Genomic DNA, 19,730 nt, shown 5'->3' with positions numbered 1-19,730 from the left:
TGATGATGATGGGATTGATAGTGGTGATGATGATGATAAGCGTGGTGGTGATGATGGTGGTGAGGGTGACAATGATGGGATTGATAGAGGTGGTGATGTGATGATGTTGGTGGTGATGGTGGTGGTGATGATAATGGGGTTGATAGTGATAGTGGTGGTTATGATAGTGGTGGTGATGATTGTGATAATGATGGAGATGATGATAGTGGTGCTGATAATGATGGGATTGATGGTGTGGTGCTCTTGATGAACACAGTGATGGTGATGGCAGTGGTGATAATAATGGGGTTGATGGAGTTAATGGTGGTGGTGGTAAAGGAGGTGACGATGATGGGGATGATGATCACAGTGATGTACTTGTCCCTCTGATAGAATGTGATCACTCTTCAGACAGGTACTATGCAGCTTCATCTCTGCTTTATCACTTCTGCCATAGAGCAAATATATAGTAAAAAAAAAAAACCAAAAAAAAAAAAAACAAAAAACGTTAATTACTTCAAGGCTAAATTGCTTTGGGGTGGGGGTGGTCCTTCCTGAATTAACCTGTTTAGTCCCAGCCAAGCCTCCCTTCTGAATCCTTCCTGGTTATGAATTTTGTGAGCTGAAGAAGCACAGTGTGTAGAGCCCCCAAACTAGAGCTGCGAAGATAGAATGATGATGGTGGTGGTGGTGATGGTGGTTGGCGTGATAATGATGAGATTGGTAGTGATGGTGATGATGATGGGATTGATAGTGGTGATGATGATGATAAGCATGGTGGTGATGACGGTGGTGAGGGTGACAATGATGGGATTGATAGAGGTGGTGATGTGGGTCTGCCCTCAACACTGCCCTTAACTGGGCCAGTCACCTCCTTTCTCTGGGCTTTGAAGCCCTCATGAACCCCTCCAACTCTCCTCACACAACACTGGATTACAATCAAAGGTGCCTTGCTCAGTTAACTATACCCAGATTATTTCTAGGATTGAGTTTTATATCCCAGCTCTAAGGGGCACCAGAGTCTGAGGATGGAGACTGTGCTCCACTTCCCCTTTGTCTCATTTTCTTGGCCCTCGGAGTGCCCAGTCCTGTGCTCAGCACAGAGCTGGTGTCTTGGCCATGATGGTGATGGGGCTGGATGGGAGAAGACAATGCTTGCGGTTATTGAACACATGGCCCAGTCTATCCCATGGATGGGGAAGAGCAATTAGTTTTCAACAGTGTATCCCTTGTCAGGAATGTTACTGAGGGCCTCCTGTGCGGGGCTGGTGGGAGAGGATCTGAACGTTTACCACCCCTACTCCTTTATACTTGCTATAAGTATTGGTCAATTTATACTCTCTACAATTTCTTTCTCCCCCAGCAATGAAGAGAATGACAAAAACTGCTGAGTGCTTGGTCTCTTCAAGGGTTATGAAACTGCCACATCTGTATACTGAGTGATTCTTCCCCCCAAAAGTTCAGTCTAGGAGGGAAGATCATATATGGACATAAGTAATTATGGATAAAGTATGCCAGAGAAGGTTTTCAGAATTCAGAACAGATGTCCTTGTGGAGGACTGTGCTGGCCATCCCAGGACAGGGAAGAGCGGAGCGTTCCTAGAAGGGACATGCCTTGAACAAAGTGCACAAAGGCAGAAGTGGTTTGAAATGATTTGTACTTCCCTGGTGAGAGCCTGGAAAGAGTTTACATTCTTTGGAACCTATGAAGTTAGAACATGGATTTATCCTCTTAAGGCATCTACTAGAGAAGAAAAGGAGAGTTATTCTAATAATCCCAAAGGTCTGATTAGAAACCTGAGGTCTGTTGAAAGGAGGAGCTGTGGGGAGCAAGGGGGCAATGAGAGAATGTGTGTAGACTGGGAAGGCCTGAAGTGCAAAGTGCAAAGCCCTGAACCCAAAGGGCTCCTGGGTCATCAGTGGGACCAGATCCAAAGCCTACATGCCACTTGCCTGTGACTGGCTCTGAGAGGCCCAGCTGGCGACACTTTGGTGACTCAGAGTCTGTGAGGTTCTGAGGCGTGCAGGTCAGGAAGTTCCTTCTTTGTCTCATCCCAGCTTTGCTTCAACACAACACATGGGCTCTCTCTTTGCTCTCCTTTCCTTACTCTAGTGAGCTCCCAAGATGCAGCAGTGACAGCACGCCATCATTCCTGTGGACCCAGAGGCAGTGATGGAGTGAGCCTGGCTGGCCCAGAATTGCCATCCAGAGATCAACTCCAGGAGATGGAGGAGAATTTTTCTTTACACATCCGACAAGTTTTTCTGCTCAGTTGGAATAAACTTGTATAGTCAATGAGATCAGAGTTTGAGTTTCTGAGGATCAAGGACTTTTCCTGCCTAGCTGTTTCCTTCAGCTTCTATTTGAGGGAGTCTCAGGGAAGTATGCTATAAAGAGACCACTTACTACCTGGGTGACTCTGAGCAGGTCGTTTTTTAACTCTCTGAGTTTTGGTTTCCCCCTCAAAAATGAGGCTCATCTTTCACAGGGTTGTTTTCGAGTAAGAGGAGAAAATACAGGTATGGTCTCTAACACTTAACGTATGCTCAGTAAATGTTAGTTCTGTTTCTCATTTCCCGTGTGCTAAATCATTACATATAAATCCAGCAACTGTTTTGCTCTTTCTTCTGCCTAGATTGGGAATTCAGACACGTCTAGGCTTTGTTTTAAGTTGGGAGGAGGGGTACACTTTCCTACAACAGAAAGGCAAAGCCTCGAGGAGAGGAAACAACAGAATATCTAGGAAATAAAAATGATGCTCCAAAACATGTAACATATGTGTATCAAAAAGCAATTATGTGCTCAGTGAGGAAGAAAACAGTGTGCTGTGATGCACTGTTCCTTATTTCTCATTTGGATCCCATTTCAGCCTTGTGGAGGGTTTAGCTGCAGGGACCTTGTCTCTTCACTAGAGGGCGACAGGGCAGTGAGAGTGCCCCAGGCTCTGCTCCTGCCCCCTTCTCCCATAGAGCCTCACACAGGCTTCTAAAGGTGGACTTCATCATTCAGAATTAGTGGAAAGAAGAAAAGATTAGGAGCCAGGAGGGCTTGATTCTTATCCAAAATATGTCTTTCAATGGCTCCATGACTCATAAAAACATTTCACCTCAGTGGGTCTGTTTCTTTGTCTATAACATGAGTGTGTTGGGTTAGGTGCTCCCAACTCCTCTAAGGACAGAGTTTTTGGTTACTTTCACAGATGGAAATCTCTATTAACTAAACCCATGGTCTGGGGAAGTCATAGAAACAATGCAACCAGACTATCTTCCTCTCTTATATTTCTCTAAATACTCTAAATGTTTATAAGCAAGACTAGAGTTGTCCTAGCTGTTCTTAAATCTTGGAGAAACTTTCTCCACCCGGCCCCATGACTTGCACTATGGCCTGGAGCTGAACATCTCATGCTGTCCCAAAGTGACTGGTGGGCTCTGTCTGCACACAGTTCATGTCCACCCCATCTGCAGGATGGGAGCCAGTGCTCTTAAAGATTTCTCTTAACTCTTTTCTTAATCAATCAAACCAGATATAGAAACAAGACTTATTTCCTCCATCTCTTTGGGCCACCTCACTACTTGGTTAAATATGGAAAACAGCTTTTTTCAGAACATTTAATTTATTTTGGTGTCTAGGAATAGACTTTTTGTTCTCCACAGTGTCAGCCCCGTTCTTCCCTTTCGAAACTAAAGATCTGGCGACTATTGATTCATTCCTTAAACATTTTGTTCTGGGAATAGAAAAGCACAAATGAAGAGAAAACTCTCACTGATAAGGTCTTTACCCGGTACCAATCTGTCAACATCTTGTCTAATTTTATTTTAGTATTTTAATTCACATTAATGAGAGGATATTATAAATGCAATTTGCATACTGAATGCTAAATTCTTCTCCTAACATATTATGTGCATTTTCTCATGTCGGTAAAATAGAATTTGAATACCTGCAATGACTTCATAGAAGAAATGAGTCTTAACCTGGTCATTTCCTCAAGGATGGACGTTGAACTTGCTTTCAGCTGCTCAGTGCCATAAATAACACAATGATCGAACCCCTTCACAAACATGATAACTCCTTCTGACTGAAATTTTCCCTTCTTAATGTCATCAAAGTATGTTTGAAAGAGTAAGACAGCTGGGCATACAAAGGGGAAGTAAAGGAACAAATATTTAAGGATTTCTGTTACCTTCCCGGTGTGGAATGGAGGGTAATTTATTCTTCACATTTATCTTTAGGACAATCGTAGGAGCTAGGTTTTACAGTTGGAAAACTGAGACTGCAAGAGATTTGGGAATTTGACTGGCAAGTCCCATAGCTAGTGAGCAGCTGTGCCAGGATTTGACCTTGAGTTTGTCTGGCTGCAGAATTAGTTTATCCCTCACTGCCACATTGCGGGGAGGCAGAGGGAGCAGAGTCGGTGGGGTCTGGGCTGGGCTGCAGGGAGCTGGCAGGCCCACTGCCAACAAAGAGTATTCAGATCATAGTGGTTGAGGTGCTTGTTGGCCCAGGGGAACTGGAGCCTGGCTTGGGGCAGTGGAAGAAGTGAGCACCCTATTAGGAAAGCTAGAGAGAGTCTCTGCCAAGGTTTCTAGCTGGTTTGCTGGACAAACAGCCTGAGTCCCTGCTTCTTCATCAGCTCCTGCTCTTGTCCACCACTTTTCTCTCCACTCCTAATAAATCTGAATCATAGTTTTTGGCTTTGTACTCACAAATTTGAAGTGGAGTTCTTACCAGGCCTGTCAGTAAGACGGAGCAGGGAGAGTGAGAAGGAGAGGTGAATTCCAGGAATCTGGACTATTTTTAAACACATCCTCGTTATTCGAGATCTTGCAGGTCACTGGTATCAGAGAAGAATTTTGCAGCCCTGACAGCTGGTGTTAAAACAATTAGGCTCAAAATGACAACCATGGGATGTGTGTATATGTGTGTGCGCACACATGCGGCCATTCTTCCTCATTCTCTACATCACAGGGAAGCTTTCCCAGGCCTGTTTTGGGCAGGGCCAGCTGGGTCAGTGGGAAGATGGGATCTTGGGAGTGAGCTTTGGACTGTGTCTGAGGGAGAGCTGGTGACAGGCATCACCCCAGACCAGCTGCCTCCTCTCCCTGTCCCTAGCCTTCTCTTATATAAACGAAAGGGTAGGATTAGGACCTCTGTAAATGCCCCTTCAGCTCTAGGACGCATCCTGTGATTAGGACTACAAATGCCTCTCACAGTGTTATTTTATGGTCTTTGTGAGGACCCTTCCCTGTCGTCCTCCACTTGCCCTGATCATGCCTGACACTCTACGAGTTTTACCTTGGTTGCTTATTAACATGGAATTCTCTGGAAGGGCAAGGGACAGTTATGTCTAGCCTCTCATCCATGGCCTCAATCACTTGTCATTATTTGGACACAACTTCCCTTTCATTTTCATTCCCCCTGCCCCCCAGTACTTCCTACCTGAATTGGTCAGGGTTCTCCAGAGAAACAGAACCAATAGAAGATGTAGAAAGAGATCAAGGACAGAGACAGAGAGATATTCATTATAAGGAATTGGCTCACACAGTTATGGAGGGTGATAAGCCCCAGCATCCGTAGTTGGTGATCTGGGGGCCCAGGAGAGCCAGTGTATAATTCCAGTCTGAGTCTGAAGGCCTGAGAACCAGGAAGGCCAATGGCGTTTTCCAGTCTGAAGGCTGGTAGGCTCAAGACCCAGGAAGAGCTGATGTTTCAGTGCTAGTCCAAAGGCAGGGAAAAAAATCCCAGTCAGAACACTGTCGGGCAGGAAGAATTCTCTTTTATTCAGGGAGGGTCTTCATTGGATTGGATGAGGACCACCCATATTAAGGAGGGTAATCTGCTTTACTCAGTCTACCGATGCAAATGCTAATCTTACTCAGAAACACCCTCATAGAAACACCCAAAATAATATTTGACCAAATGTCTGGGCACCTCATGGCCCAATCAAGTTGACACAAATTACATACCACCCAATCAATATTCTTTACCCCCCTCTCCCCTCCACATACCTACTGCTTTCCATGGTCCCCTACAGAGGTTCCTGTCTACAGGTCATTGCACGTGCTATTCCCTCTACCTACAGTGGCCTCCTCTCCACAACCCTGGTCTATAGGAAGAAATTTTACCTGTGGTGCCTTAATTATCTTTTCATATGGCCATCTCTGCAGGTAGAAGGAGAGGCCAGGGTCTGCTATATTCTGAGGAGGCTAAAAGCATAGACTCTGGAGTTCCACACTCTGGGTTTACCTCCTGGGTCTTCCAGTTACTAGGGGTCTGGCTTTGGGTTAATTTGTGCTCCATCTCTTCAATCTGCACAAAGGAAATAGTAGTTATACTTCCCTGGTGGGATTGTCTTGAGGATTGAGTGAGGCAAAGCACATAAAGCTTGTAGAACAGCATCTGATACACAGAAAAGGTGGGACACTTATAAAGTGTTATTGTGGTTGCTGTCATCCTTGGGTTGAGCACAGAGCCTGACATATACCAGGTGCTCCTTAAGTCTTTGCTGAGTGGAGTCACTTATAATAAAGTGTGTAGAGAAGGTATGAAAGTCAGCACATATGAGGTGGCTTGAGGAAGGACTATGAAGACACCATTGTTTATTACTCTCCTTTTCCCCAAGGCCAGTCCCTTTTCTAGGGACCAGAGCAGTCATTGCACAGTAACATATGTATATTTCACTTTACACCCTCTCTGCCTACTGGAGACAAAAAGCTCAGAGAATGCAAATGGGTGGGTGTAATGTTTTATTATTCTTCAAAGAGGAAAATTAGAGAGAAACCTGTAATTGGGAAGATTTTATTTCTTGCTCTCAGCAATGTAGAGATGTGCTCCCCTTCTTCACACTTAACTTCTCTTGTATGTAAAGAACATAAGAAAAAAAGCAGAGACTAGAAAAAAACAATTCAAAGCCTTTCCTCAAATTAGCTGGGAACAGTCAGAAAATAGTCAGGAGAGAACAGAAATCACTGAGAGAGGAGTAAAGTGCCTAGTAGAGCTTTGGACACTCAGATAATAAGAAACTTACCGTGTCCACTATTCTGCACACCCCTGAAATTGCCTCTTCATAGAATACAGACAGGGTGAGTTACAAAGGATATTTTCATCAATATTTAAGAAAAATATTATTGCTCTGAGAAGAGCAATTACTAAAGAAAAGTATCTAACTTTCCAGGTATCACTTCCTTTAAAAGTTCTCTCCCTGTTTATATTTATGTGAGTGTGTGGCATAGAATCCCAGAACATTAATCCTGAAGAGTTTTAGAAAAGATCCAGTTATCTAGTCTCTGTTATCATATATATAAGGAAACTGAGACCCAAGATGATGGGTTACTTGCCCAAAGACACAGAGCAAGTGTAAATTGCAAGTCCTTCATATGATCTGATCACATTCACTAAGTGCCCACCTGACCATGTCCAGCAAAGAGATGTTGTCAAATAGATTTCAACCCTTGGGGCCAAACCAACTCCAGGGGAGGGTAATTGATTAATGGTGTACATGTGAATGTGTACATGTATACAACCTCCCAAAAACTCCACTAGGCAATAGAATAATATACTAATTTCTAATCAATAGGACTTTGTCACATGGTCAAGTCATATTGTTCCCAATCGGCAGAGGTCTGACTCTAGAACAAGCTAACGTCTGTGGAGCATGTTTACAGAGTGTGGTGGTTAATTTTATGTGGCAACTTGACTGTGCCATGGGGTGTTAGATGAAGCATTATTTCTGGTTGTCTCCAAAAGAGATTGACATTTGGGTTGGTCAACTCAATAAAGCTGAATGCCCTCCCCAGTATGGGTGGGCCTCTCCAATCCATTGATGGCCTCAACAGAACAAAAGGTGAAGGAAGAGCAAATCTGTTCTCTCTCCTTGAGCTGAGACATCCCTTTTCTCCTGCCTTTGGATATTGCTGCATCTGGTTCTCAGGCCTTTGGACTCAGACTGAATTATACCACAGGCTTTCGTGGGTCTTCAGATTGCAGAAAGCAGATCATAGGACTTCTCTACTGCCATAATTGTGTGAATCAATTTCTATAACCACTCTTCTTTTCTGTGTACTTCTATATATCCTACTGGTTCTGTTTGTCTAGAGACCCCTGATTAATGTACAGCCATAGTTCCACTTAATCCTCAAAACTACCCCATCCAGGAAGTAGAGTGAGTCAGCCCCCTCTCTCCTGCCCCCAGTCACAGCTCAGCCTTCTGTCCTGCTGCATCTCCTTCATTGTATTCCTGGTGCTGAACACCTTCCAAGCTGGATTAAAAGCATTCTCAAGAGAATTTCAGGGGGAAACAGGGACTTGTGATAGATGGTAAAGAGAGAGAAAAGTTGGAGCAAAAGCAGATTGAAGCCCTCAGCCTTACTCCATTTAGAGAGTCCTGTTTATGGAATTAGGTTCTGTTCTCATTGGGTACTGATATCCCCATAAAGTTCGCCAAAGACAGTCTCTAGAAGCAGAAGCCTGGCTTGATTCAGGGAGACTCTCTGGAGCAGAAGGACTCTTTGCTGGCATTGAATGTAAACATGTAGATAACTGGGTGTGGGTGTTTTTTCCTACAGAGTACTCATTGCTTTTCTAAGATTCTCAGTAGTTTAATGACTTCCTAAAAGGGCTGAATATGGGGTCTGAGTGTGGTGTGTCTGAAGTAATGGGGTCTGAAGTAGTAGGGGGTGTGTGTGGTAGTAGGGAGCTTTCCTTAGGATATGGGACTTCAGAGCTCTCAACTGTGGGGTCCAGAACAAGGAAACATCTTGAGAAATACTGAGGAGATTGATCATGGGGAACATGGGATGTCCCTGAAGCCCTGTCATTGAAAGTGACCTAGAGAATGGCTGGAAGGATCCTTTGGAGTCACCTCGCTCCCTGCTCCTCAGAGGAGGAGCTACACCCCTGGCTGGCTTACCTCTCTATATTCATGGCATCTCCACTGAAGGAAGATCCTCTTCCCCCATTAATTTCACCCTCTGGCATGCTGCAGCCTCCCATTAGGCAGCTTTCTTGATTTCTAGTTCAGCCTTGCAAATCAACATCTCCAATTTAATAGCTTACAAATGGATTTTTCCTATCTCCTGCCTCTTACCAGCATACACTGGTAGCAAAGACAAAAATGTTTTCTTGTCTATACAACCTGTATGGTCACTGCTTGTTGAGGCTTCTTGCCATGTTGTTCTAGCCCAAGTCTCTCAGGTTCTCAGGCAATACTGTCTAAATACAAGCAGTCCTTGCTGGGAAACCAGAGACTGTAACTCACAGTCAACCTTATCTCTTATAACAGCCTTGGCAAAGATACAGCTTGTGATAAAGGAAGCTGGTTTTCCGTGTGTCCCACTCATCTCTTCTACCATCCCTATGCTTTTTCTCTCCTTTTACTGGAAAGCGGTGGGGAGCATCATAAGTTTCGGAATTCGGTAGAGTTTTATTTGCACTCTGGCTCTGCCATTTATTAGTCCTGGAGCTCAGACAAGTTACCAAAATCCTCTGAGTTAGTTTCCTCATCTGTAAATGGGTATGATTTTTCTTGTCTGTAGTTGTTCTGCTGATTAAACATAGTAATACATGTATAAGCAGAGAATAGGCACTTCATAAATACTAGTCTCTTTAAATATTTCAGGCACACATTAAGAGATGATGAGGAAATAACACATAGGTCACCTCTAACTCTGGGATTGTTGAGTCTAATTTCGAGATTTATTTCTTAGAGCAGCTGCAGCTTCACGACCAGGCCTGAGGACTGTTACCTCGCAGAGTTCCCTCTGCATTTCCTCTGACAAGGAACCTCCTGCTGGTTTCCCACTAACCCTAAACTTTGAGATGATCAGACTCCCACTAGTCCCAGCGGAAGTCCTTTAGCCAAGTCCTGCCTGGGAAACATCAAAATCCAGAGGGCTTTGCTGAGGGCCAACCTCAGGAGCAAAGCTGGTAAAGCTGGGAACCAGGCCTGGGGAACTGGCCTAATGAAGACAATGTAACTAAAAAACAATAGGGTTTGAAGGTATACAACAAGCTCAGGCTTGATTCAGGTTGGTACCGATTTTTCCAGGGGTTTAGTTCTTAGGAGCTCCCTAGTATAGTGACATTGGTAGATGGTCACATTCCCTTGTGGGTTGCTTTGAGGAGGGACTTCAGTTCCCAGCTAGGGGTTGGAGTCAGAGCCCACGGGCTGGCAGGGGTTTTAGGAGCCTAGCCAAGATGGCTACAATTTCTAGTGTGTTCTGACTATAGCAGTTAAGTGAAATACTAGGCAGGGTCTAGGCCTTATGATAGGGAAAACCAAGGCTTGGTGGGCACAAGGGTTTTCTGAACTCTGAATTCACTCCAGGCCCCAGCCAGATTAGCATGGGTGGGCTAAGGCTTAGGCTATGGGGCTTGTGTAGTTATGACTATGTGGGGTGGGGAACCCTTGACTCTCTTTGAAAGATCCTGGCTTTTGGGTGATTGGAACTTTTGGGTGATTGGAACTCCAGTGGAAACATTCCAAAGGACAACAGGGCAGGATCCATGGTATATGAATGGGTGAGGAGTCAGGTGGCTGAGGCAGGACTGCTCCAAGACCCAGGGCCTCCCAACGTGTGGTGGGATAAGGCTGAGGCAAGGAGCAGAGGGAGCAGAGCAGAGGGAAGATGCAGAGAACAGCTATTTAGTCTCCCTCCTACTATGCACATCTTACCTACCCTGCATCAGGAGCTTCAGTTGATGGGGCACCTGCTCCTCAAACCTCTGAGCACTGCAGCATGTCCATCCCTGAAAATACAGGCCCCATTCTGGCTCACTGTTAGCACTTCCCCTGGCTGAGAGAGTGACACCAAGGAAGGAAGAATCCATTAAAAATGAGGGAGGTGGAGGCAGAGGAGTTAGACCATTGGGCTTTCACCTCCTCCCCTTCCTCACTGGCTCTTGCCCACCCCCTTTCTTTCTTTCCTTCCTTTTATGACGTCACCTCTCACCACTGCCCTCACACCCTGTCCTTTCCTGCTGTCTGCTCCTCTGCTTCCTGACTGCGGGGCTGCTGCTGCAAATGGTAGGTGCTGATTAAGATGGATGGATTCGTAAGAGGCATTCAATGTGACTAGAATAAAAAGCACCACAGCCTCTCCTGGACACGAAGGCATGTGGCCAGAAAGTAGCATCACTCAGGAGGTTACTTTACTACTGCAGCTCCTCCTTAAAATAGCATGTGCCCCTCCATGTTCCATTTTGGTTTCTATTTATATAGATGTAGATACACACATATATACATTTTTAAACAGAATGTTTTCTCTATTTCCCACCTACCCTCTTCTCTTCCTCTTTGGTATTTATTCATGGAGACCAGACACCAATTTTTAGAAGAAGCGTTAAGGATCCAAGGTCGCTGGGGAAAGGTCACATTCTCTGACCTTCTGAGGTGGTTTGCTGTCTCAGATCAGCTTGAGGGTTAACACCATTTAGGAACTCAGTGGAGCTGAGTTTGAGATGATAGAGGTCCATTTGGTGGTGCTGTTTCAGGGGCTGTGGATGTGCCTCAAGGACCACCCCTTTCTCCCATCTCCTGCAGAACTGTAGCTGCAACACTTGTTCTCTTGAAGATGCAGAATTGACATGCTTAATACACAGTCCGACTGTGTATCCAACTGCTTGGTTACTAGAATGGAGAAGATCAGGGAATTTGTTCAAGGTCATGTGGAAGTGGAGGCTTTACTCCCAGATTCTTTCCTGGGATGTCCAATGTAGATCTCACTTCATGACAAGAATGAGGGGGATTAGGGTTCACTTTAACACATCGGACCTATTTTAAATGTTCACAGGCTGCTACTTATTCAAGGTTAAACGCTAAGTTTCTCACTATACAGAGAAATAGAGACCTTGTTTATAGACAATGCTGGTGAATTATCAAGAGATGCACATCAGCCCCTCTAAGCATGGAGAAGGCATTAGGTACTAGCTAGACACATGAGCTCTGGCATACAGTCAGAGAGGTGAGCTTTTGGATAAATAAATTCTTCATTCTAATAAATAGCCACTAAAATCTATTGGTCTGTGGTGTGTGTGTGTGTGTGTGTGTGTGTGTGTGTGTGCACATGCATGCATGCTTATGGTTAAATGGTGCTGCAGAATTTACTACCAACTGTAATTTTTTTGGTAAGCTTTTAAAAAAATAATTGATAGCTGAACAGCAACAGGCTAGAAGGTGATGATATCATCACTCTGCTATTTATAGATCTCTATTCTCTGAAGAGTGCAGATCTTGATATTTAGATTATGAAGGCCTGTGGGTAGGACTCCTGCCCAGTTCTGTGCTTCCTGCTGTACCCATCACATGGCTGTCTCATGACATCCGTTGTTAACCACCTGTTTATAAAAAGGAAGCTGAAATATGGAGCCAGGATTTTAGTGGAGAATGGAATTATCCAGTTTTACATTCCCACTTTTTTTTTTCACTAGGCTTTACCCATTTGGTGTATTTGGAAGCAAAACCAGAGATGGAAAGGATTTGAACCAGTCCCAAATTGGATGTATGGTCAGGAGTAAAAGGAAGAGTGCCATCTTACATAGGATGAGGAAAGAAAGTTGAGCGTGACTGAGAATATAGACACTGAAATATAAATTACTGAAGACAGTAATCCTACAACCTCACCTTTAATGAAATGTAGACTAGGAACCATGATTCTGACCTGATTTAGGGCCAGAGGTTAGCCATTAGCTGCTCACCCAAGTCCATAGAGAACCTTGCTTGAGCCTGGATTATTCTTCATGTAGAAGGTCCCTGTATCTGCTCTTATATTGGTTTGAGCTGTTATTTTGCAGCAAATTAAGACCTCTGGCAATCCCAAAGACCCAGAAAAGATAGACTCATTTTGTTCAGATCTTAACATCCAAATAAATCTTGAATTGAAGTGCTCCTTTGAATCCTCTGAATCATAATGACCCTCAGGCTTCAGTTAACCAGAGGATCAAGGAAAAACTAACTCAAGTTTAAAAGAAAAGGGGAAGGCACTTTCAGCTAGAGCAAAGCTTTGAATACAAGTTTGAGCCACTTGGGTTGTGACTAGGAACAACTATTGTTTGAACCAGAGAAGGCTTTTCAGATCCACGGTCAATAGTGCTTGTTGTGAAAATAACAGTCAACTATTCTGCAGCAACCACACACTCTGATAAATCCCAGCCGCTCTGACTTGGGAGCCAGAACCTGCTTTTGGAGACGAAGCTGGCTTTCAGGACCACGGCCAGCAGCAGCCTCGCACACTAACAACTCCTTCGAACTGGAGCAGTTCTTTGTTAACACTGCATTGAAAATCACTCTGCAAATATAACCACTACCCATCCAGATACCTGGCTATTGCAAAACATTTTTTAAAATATAGTGGTCCATCACCTTACAACTTCTCATAGGAGGTATGGAGTATCATGATTACAATCAGCATTTTATAAGGATTGTCACTGCTCTCTAGGAAATAATGATGACCTCCTGTAGATCACATAGTACAACAGGGACCATGATCTGATTCCCAGTGTGTGATCTGTTCTGTGGACCTTCTGATTGCCTGAATATGGGTAGATCAAGACTGAATCATGGCATTTCATCAGAATCTGCATGTAGCAAACAGAAGTCAGTCAATGGACACCAGAAGTGATGGACTGAGGAAGTCAGTTTGGCTAGATCATTTCTCATGTAATCTCTGCTGTACTGTTCCCTGTTCATAAGGAAGCACTTTTTTCCCCAATAGTCTGTGACCCAGACGGGGCATTTTCCCCCTCTGTGTTATCACAATATTATTAATAATGCCTTTTGAGTGTATACTATCTGCCAGGCAGTATGCTAAATGCTTTACATGTATTATCTCATTAATTTTTATACCTTCAGTTCTGCAAGATAGATAATGATATTGGTCCAGTTTATTGGATACAACTGAAATTTAGAGAGGCTAAAGAATTTATCAAATGGTACATATCAATCAGGTGGTGGAGCCAGGAATTGAACCTATTCTTTCTGATATATTGAGAGCTTATAATTTTAGCCTCTTCTCTCCTTCCTCATGACTTCTTTCAGTGACAAAAACAGATTTGATTTTTCAAATTATACCTATTGTGGATATTGGTGATCTCATGTTTCTTATGGTTTGTGATTTTGGCCTGTGCAAGCTAACTCTTATGTCCAATTCCAAGTCTGTGTGTAATTACCCCCCTCCCCTGCTCCAACTTTCTTGTTTTCTCACTGACAATTCAACCAAAGGAATCATAAGAAAAGTGTTAACCCACATATAATTTTTGTCAGCTTTGGTGATAGCTCACTATTCATTTCCCCTAATCCAACCAAATGAGTCTTTAACTCACTTCTTCTCTTCAACTAGTGGGTTCTTCAGGTGATTGCACTTACCTGGTCTTTACCCCTCTTAGGCGCTACCCAACTCCCTATATAATATAATAGACCAGAGCTCATGCCCCTTTTAGGCTGTAGACCTCACCCCCTTGTGTGTTTCCTCATACCTAACAAAGGGAGTTGCAGTGAATCAACAGAAGGATGTAACTTGTTCCTGGCAGTATTCAATGAATATCAGAATTGAATCCCACTGGAAATGTTGAGTAAGTATTTTGTGTCCAGGGTAGGGTCCGCTGTCTTCCCTTGAGTCACTTAGAATGTTATGAATTTTTGTTATTGGGAATGCCACTGAATAGAAGGGTAAATCTGTACCTTCAGTCCACAGAAGGGTCAATGGCAGATTGCAGACCTTGAATTCGTAGAGTCATGGTGCTTTGTTTTTGCCAGTTTATTCTGTGAAGAAGTAGGATCAGTAATTCTCTTTGACCTCCTTTCTTTCTTTGGCACCCTAAGCTGGTGCCAAGTTCTGGAATTGTGACACATTTTATACCTCTTGGCTCTGAGTTGCTGACAGGTCTCAGAATAGGCCACGAGTTATTCCCTTTTGTATGCAATATGTAATGAAATATATACTATCTTGCTCCTCAAGAACCTTGATTTATGTGTGTATCCTGCATGGAAAAGGAGAAAAGGGATGGAAGAAAATGAAATTAAGTTTAGAGTCCCCTCATCCTTCAGATCCTGGATTACATTTGCATGACAATGGGGGTTCTCAGCTTTCCGGGAAATGACAGTGGTGTCTATATGGTGTTGATATATCTAAATAATATCTATAAAGTCTACTGGGGATTTCCAAAGAACAAAATCAAAAGATTCCAAAGGAGACCAGAATTTACAAAAAAAAAAAAAAAAAAAAAAAAAGAAAAAAGAAAAAAGAAAAGAAAATCACTGAACATCTTAGGGAGAATGACTGAGTTCATTCATCTACTTGTTTATTCAACAAAAATTTACTGAGCCCCTCTTTCATGTCAGGAGCTATGCTAGGTACTAGAGAGACAGTAGCAAACAAAATGAATTAAAAACCCATTCACTCATGGACCTGACATCTTAGCGAGTAGTCAGATAACTGATAATATAAATAAGGAAAATGGTAGACAGTGAGAAGGAACAAAAATTAAAGCAGAGGATTTGGGTCTGGAGAGACTGCTGGAGAAACCGCTCCTGAGGAATTGACTTAAATGATACTGTTTTTTATTTTTATTTTTTATTTTTTAAAAGATTTTTTTTATTTATTTGACAGAGATGACAAGTAGGCAGAGAGGCAGGCAGAGAGAGAGGAGGAAGCAGGCTCCCTGCTGAGCAGAGAGCCCGATGTGGGGCTCGATCCCAGGACCCTGGGATCATGACCTGAGCCGAAGGCAGAGGCTTTAACCCACTGAGCCCCCAGGTGCCCCTGATACTGTTTTTAAAATGGAAATATTTAAACTTTTTCCAAAGAAGAGAGGATAGCATCATTAAACCCTCAAGCACCCATGGCCCAGTGAAATTGGTTCTTGAGTAAAGACCTGAGAGAAATCAGGAGAAGGGCATGCAGATACTCATGGAAGAGCGTTCCAGATCCTTCAGAGGCCCTGGCAGGAGCTTCACTGAATGTTTGAGGAGCAGCAAGGAGGCCATCTGGGCTGGATGGGGAAGATGAAGGGAGGGTGAGAGGAGAGGATGTCAGAGAAGAGGTCAGGGCCCAAACCATGACGTGTCTTGAGAGCCATGGGAAGGACTTTGGGTTTCTTTTTTAGTCTCTGTGTTTTACATTAGAGCCTCAGACATTATTTATCTAATAGCTGAGAGTTTGTACCATTTTACCATCCTCCACTCTTTCCTCCCATCCCCCAGGCCCTGGCAACCACTATGCTACTCTGTTTCTATGAAGTTTATGTTTGTTTGATTGGTTGGTTTTAAGATTCCATATAAAAATGAGATCATATAGTGTTTGTCTTTGTCTGGCTTATTTCACTTAGCACAACACCCTCATTCTATCCATGTTGTCACAAAAGGTAGGATTTCATTTTTTTTTTTTTACCTCATGGCTGAATAATATTTCATTATATACACATACCATATTTTGCTGATCCATTTATTTATTGATGGATACTTAGGTTGTTTCCATAACTTGAATTTTGGGAGAAATGCTGCAATGAACATGAGGGTGCAGATTTCTCTTTGACACAGTGGTTTTATTTCCTTTGGATATATACCCAGAAATGAGATTACGGGAGCATATGGTAGCTCCATTTTTTAATTTTTTAAAGTAACCTCCATACCATTTTTTTAGTGGTTATACAGATCTACATTCCCACAACAGTGCACAAGGGTTTGTTTTTTTCCACAAAATCATTAACACTTACTTATCTCTTGTCTTCTCGGTGTACCCATTCTAACAGATATTAGATAACACCTCACTGTGGTTTTGATTTGCATTTCCCTTATGATGACTGATGCAGAGCATCATTTTATGTACCTATTGACCATTTGAATGTGTTCTTTGTAAAAATGTCTATTCAGTATCTCTGCCCATTTCTTAATTGGATTTTTTGCGGGATGAGTTACATGTGTTATTTGTATAGTTTGGATGTTAATCCTTTAACAGATATATGACTTGGAAGTAGTCTTCCCATTCTATAGCTTGTTTTTTAATTTGTGTTCCTATTAGCAGAAACAAGGACCTTGGAATTTGAAGTAAGGACTCTGGATTTTGATCTGAGTGAAATGGCAAGTCATTGCAGGTTTATTTTATTTTATTTTATTTTATTTTATTTTATTTTATTTTAATTTTTTACTAACATATAATGTATTCCTGAGGAGAGAATAGACAGGATAATTTATAATTTAACAGGATCTCTCTGGTTGTAGTGAAGAATAGAGTGTGGGGACAAGGGTAGGAGATTTTCCTGCAAGGAACATTGATTGCGGGATATTGGATTAAGGTAGTCATATGAGGACTAGTGAGAAGTGGTTGAAATATGAATATATATTTGAAGACCTCAATCTATACTAATAGATTGGGTGTGAGGTATGAGAGAGAAGTTAAGGCTGACCAAGATTTTCGGTTGAACAGTGGAAGGATGGGTTTCCTAGTTTTCTCAACTGTAAATTGATGATAATGTTTCTTATCAATGGATTATTGAGAGTTTTGAATGAATTGATTAACTAGTGATGCCCTTTCAGACTTCTAGCACAGAAGGTACCTCTTTAGGATATAGTGTTATGGCACCCAACTGTTCAACCTATACATAGGTACATTTTGCTAATATTTTTGAGTTTCTTAAATACTTGTAGCTGTTTAAACATTACTTTCTTAATACATTGGTAATATTTACAGGTTACTATATATCATGTGCTCAGCTAAGCTCATTATATACATTTCATTTAATCCTTAAGACAAACCTATGAAAAAGATCTTGGTATTCTTACTTTATAAATAAGAAAACTAAAGTTTAGTGAGATTAAAAGAAATGACCACTCAGCTGATACGTGATGGAACTGCAATTTAAACCAGCTGTTGTCTAATTCTAAGGCTTGTTCTTTTAACTGTTGACATTCTTACTGCCTCCATCTTCTGTTTGTTTGGTTTTTTTCCTCAAAAATGGCCAAGTCCCTCTCTTGCTGATCACAGAGTTCTACCACCTTTTTAAAAATGTTTTTTTTTTAGGGGCGCCTGGGTGGCTCAGTGGGTTAAGCCTGTCTTCAGCTCAGGTCATGATCCCAGGGTCCTGGGATCGAACCCCACATCGGGCTCTCTGCTCAGCGGGGAGCCTGCTTCCTCCTCTCTCTCTCTCTGCCTGCTTGTGATCTTTCTCTCTGTTAAATAAATAAAATTAAAAAAAAAAAAACTTAACAAGATTTCTTTAAAAAAAATGTTTTTTTTAAATTTTTATTTATATTTTTAAATTTCTTTTTAGTGTTCCAGAATTCATTGTTTCTGCACCACACCCAGTGCTCCATGCAATATGTGCCCTCCATAATACCCACCACAGGCTCACCCAACCTCCCACTCCCTGCCCCTCCCAAATTCTCGGTTTCTTTCTCAGAGATCACAGTCTCTCATGGTTCATCTCCTTCTCCAATTTCCCCCAACTCACTTCTCCTCTCCATCTCCCCATGTCCTCTGTGTTATTCCTTATGCTCCACCTTTTTGTGGGATAAAATTCTTTGAAAACTTCTCCAGAGGACAAAGATCATAAAATACAAAGACAATGGTTGTTCATTTATCTTTAATATGAGTTTTAAAAATTTCCCCAATTGGTTGTCTTAATTTTATGATACCTTTTTTTCATGGAAAATTCATTTTAAAAAAAAACACCTTTAGAGGTCCTTTTTTTCTGGACATAATGTCGTATTTAGAAAGGCCATCTGAGTGATGAGATTATACAAATATTATCCTTTTGGCTTTCGAATCCTAATATAATTTCATTTTATGTCTAAATATTTGTTCAATCTGAAATTCATTTGCTATGTGTTGTGAAGTAGGTATCCCCTTTCCATTTTTCTGGAAGTCTAATGATCTGTGCCGCCATCGTTTATTGGATAATCTTCCCACTAACTGAAAATGCCACTTTTATTGCTTATTTTATTGCAGTGTGCTTTTCAGTCTATACCTGGCCTATCTTATTTATTCAGTAGACTTGTCTGTATCTGATGTGTCAGAACTACAGTGTTTTAATGATTACATAGCTTTGCAATATTTTTAGCATTTGTTAGTAGTCTTATTTTCTTCCCCCAAATTTCCTAAGTGTTCTTGTTTATTTTTTTTCCACGTGAATTTGAGAATCAACTTATCTGGTCAAGCAAATAACTATTCTTATTTTTAGTGGGGTCACATTAAATTTACAGATTAACTTAGGGAGGATGTAAAATCCTTACCATATTTGAACTTCCCATCCAAGAACATAGGCTGTCTTTCCATTTATATAAGTCTTAGTAGAATTTTAATGTTTTCTTTGCACACATTTCTTGGTAAGTGTGTCCCTGTGTATTTTATCCTCCGTGTTACTATTACGTTGGGATTTGCTTTCATTTGCTGGGCATCTTCATTTGGAAAACTAATGATTTCTGCTTATTAATTCTGTACAATTACCTAGTTGGATTCCTTTACTTATTGGATGATTTGCTGGCATTTTCACCTGAAAATCATGACAATTTTACCTCCTCCTTTCCAATTAATAAGCTTCTTTGTTACTCTATCTCTAGTTGACTTAACTTTTTATACAAACATAAAAATTTATATTGCGGATCAACATTTTGAGGATACATCTTTGTGTTTCCCAAATAAACACAGCACAGACTTTTGAGTTGTGATGTGTGTGTGTGTGGGGGGGGTGCATGTGTACATGTATGCATGTAAGAATTTTATCATACTTTAAGGTAAAAACATGAGTTTTATTTTGATTGAGA

General features: G+C 41.9%; 1 protein-coding gene and 1 long non-coding RNA gene across 2 annotated transcripts in view; both read left to right on the top strand.

The window, feature by feature from the left end:
• The window catches only part of XKR6 (XK related 6), a 298,759-nt gene that overhangs the window by 206,502 nt on the left and 72,527 nt on the right, over window positions 1–19,730 (top strand). The window lies entirely within an intron of this gene.
• LOC106007197 overlaps window positions 10,966–19,730 on the top strand; it is a 28,940-nt gene continuing 20,175 nt past the window's right edge. Inside the window, exon 1 of the long non-coding RNA XR_001181774.2 lies at window positions 10,966–11,000. This is a non-coding gene — a long non-coding RNA (uncharacterized LOC106007197). The remainder of the gene's footprint in view (window positions 11,001–19,730) is intronic.

Source organism: Mustela putorius, unplaced genomic scaffold (assembly GCF_011764305.1).
Source record: "Mustela putorius furo isolate JIRA1106 unplaced genomic scaffold, ASM1176430v1.1 tig00000242_pilon_pilon_pilon, whole genome shotgun sequence".
In the NCBI taxonomy this organism is placed as follows: domain Eukaryota; kingdom Metazoa; phylum Chordata; class Mammalia; order Carnivora; family Mustelidae; genus Mustela; species Mustela putorius.
Note: the sequence above shows the minus strand (reverse complement) of the source record. Positions and strands in the feature narration are given on the sequence as shown.